Here is a 3,177-nt window from a genome sequence, read left to right as displayed (position 1 = left end):
AAGAAGATATTGGAGAAAGGTGAAAACCATCTTAAAGAAATTTAAAAAGCAGTTCAGGATGTGAATGAAAAGTTTTCCAGAGAGATAGAGATCATCAAGAAAAAAACAACTGGAACTTCTGGAAATGAAAGATACACTGAGGGAATTACAAAATACAGTGGAAAGTTTTGACAATAAACTAGAACATGTAGAATAAAGAATTTCAGAGCTCAAAAACAAGGTTTTTGAATTAACCCAATCAGACAAAAATAAAGAAAAATAATAAGAAGAAATGAACAAAGTCTCTAAGAAGTATGGGATTATGTAAAATGGCCAAACCTAAGAATTATTGGTGTTCCTGGGGAAGGAGAGAAAATAACAAGTCTGGAAAACCTATTTTAGGGAATAATTGAGGAAATCTTCCCTGGCCTGCCTGGAGATCTAGATATGCAATTCCAAGAAGCTCAAAGAACTCCTAGAAAATTCATTATGTGTTCACTAAGGTATATAGTCATCAGGCTATCTAAAGTTGACATGAAGGAAATAATTCTAAGAGCAGTAAGAAAAAAGCAGCAGTTAAATTACAAACAAAAACCTATCAGACTAACAGCAGACTTCTCAGCAGAAACCTTAGAAGCCAGAGGGGATTGGGGTCATATCTTCAACCTCCTTAAACAGAACAACTGTCAGCCAAGAATTATGTATCCTGCAAAACTAAGTTTCATAAATGGAGAAATAAAGTTATTTTCAGACAAACAAATGCTGAGGGAATTTGTCACTTCCAAATCAGCACTCCAAGAACTGCTACAAGGAGTTCTAAACTTTGAAACAAAAGCTCAGTATACATCAAAATAGAACTTCTTGAAAACTGAAAACTCACAGGCCTGTGAAACAGTAACACAATGAAAAAAACATATCTAGATAACAACATGATGAAAAAAACAGCGCTTCATACTTCAATATTAACATTGAATGTAAATGGCCTAAATGCTCCACTTGAAAGATATAGAATGGGAGAATGGATTAAAAGATCACAATCCAAATATCCACTGTCTTCAAGGGACTCATCTAACACAGAAGGATTCATATACACTCAAGGTAAAAGGGTGGGAAAAGGTATTCCATGCAAATGGGAATCAAAAGAGAGCAGGAGTAGCTATTCTTATATCAGGCAATGATGGGAAGGTGGGAGGTGTTGCCAATCCCTTATTATATCTTCCTCCCTTTGGAGTTTAGACACAACTGACCAGCATTAACATTAAAATAGTGATCTTAAGGCTGAGAAAACAGACTGTGGCAATAAGATGCCAAATTCCAACCTGAATCTGGTATAACATCACATGATAGATAGTGGGCCCCAGAGAAAATAAAAGTATTTTACCCTGAATTACATTTATTTGACATATTTTGAAATAGCCCTGCAAAGCTGTCTCTTGTTGGGGAAATTTACATTCTGTAAAGAATCTCTTTCCCTTACGAGGGCTCTTCAGGAGAGTCTGACACTTTTTAACCCATTGCCCATTCAGAAAAAAAAAGTGCAGCTTGCCAGTGCTCATACGATTTTATATAACATGCTTTTTGAAGCTGATGCAAATCTTGCTGATTTTCAATGTGAAAACAAAATATAAAAACTGTTCTTAGAGTCATTTCTAAACAGAACTTGTCTCTAATCCTAATGCAACAGAAATGTAGATGTTGCATTAGGATTAGAGACAGTAATATTCTCAGGGCAAACAGGAAATGGGTTAAGGTCCAATAAGAGATATTCACTTCTTTTCTCTTTGAAGGCTGCAAACTAGAGGCTTCATCTACATGACAGGGACCTTGGCTTCCACAATCCCACCCACTGCCACCCACCTTACCTTACCTTAAATTAACTCAGGCTGACTTCAGCTCTTTAGGCAGAGCTTAACTCCTTCATCCAAATGCCACCCAGGACATCTCTGAATCCACCTATGACCTGGAAGCTCACCTCCCCCTGCTTTGAGATGTCCTGCTTTTCTGGGCTGAACCAATGTATATCTTACATGCATTGATTTATGTCTTTCCTTGTAACTTCTGTCTCCCTAAAGTGCATACAATTAAGCTGTAACCCAACTACCTTGGGCACATGTCCTCAGGACCTCCTGAGGCTGTGTCATTGGCCATGGTTCTTAACTTTGACAAAAGAAACCTCTAAATTGACTGGCTAAAATTCGAATAATTTTAGCAGGTGCCAATGTCTAGGGAATATCCCTGATTGCCTGGTCCTTGGGTGATTAGGGTGAGTGGATAGGGTCCCATAGTGTGAAGGCCTGATAAAGGAGGTGGTTGAGGTGTGGACTGTGAATTGGTTTGTTTGAAAAACACACTGTGGGCAAGTAGGTTTGAAAAGTATACTTCTCTAGGAATTGGCTAACTCTGCGAGTGGCAGACCCTCCAGGTTCAACAAGGCTTCAGATGTCAAATTATCAGAATACAAAAAATATAAGATGCTCTCTCTGCCTTTTAGAACTGCTGTAGCAAAATTTCTTAGTTGGAGTGGCTTAGAAACAATAGAACTTTATTTCACCTTCCTAGAGCTGGGAAGTTTAAGATGAAGGCACTGGCAGATTTGGCTTCTGGTGAAGACCCTCTTCCTGGTTCATAGATGGTGGCTTCTTACTGTGTCCTCACATGTGGAAGGGATTTGGGATCTCTCTGGGGACTCTTTTATAATAAGGGAACCAGACCAGGTGCGGTGGCTCAGGCCTGTAATCCTGGCACTTTGGGAGGGCGAGGAGTGCAGATTGCCTGAGCTCAGAAGTTTGAGACCACACTGGGCAACACGGTGAAACCCTGTCTCTACTAAATTACAAAAAAATTAGCCAGGCGTGGTGGCGTGCACCTGTTGTCGCACCTACTTGGGAAGCTGAGGCAGGAGAATTGCTGGAACCTGGGAGATGGAGGTTGCAGTCAGCCGCGATTGAGCCACTGCACTCCAGCCTAGGCAACAGAACAAGACTCCGTCTCCAATAAATAAATAATAAATAAATAAATAGGGCACCAGATCCATTTATAGAAGCAGAGAGTAGAATGGTGGTTGTCAGGGGTTGGATGTGGGTTAAATGGGATGATATTTGTCAAATAGTGCAAACTTTCAGCTGTAAGATGAATATGTTCTGGGGATAAAATGTATGGCATGGTGACTGTAGTTAATAATACTGTATTGTTTGCTTG

Source organism: Chlorocebus sabaeus, chromosome 8 (assembly GCF_047675955.1).
Source record: "Chlorocebus sabaeus isolate Y175 chromosome 8, mChlSab1.0.hap1, whole genome shotgun sequence".
NCBI lineage: Eukaryota > Metazoa > Chordata > Mammalia > Primates > Cercopithecidae > Chlorocebus > Chlorocebus sabaeus.
Note: the sequence above shows the minus strand (reverse complement) of the source record.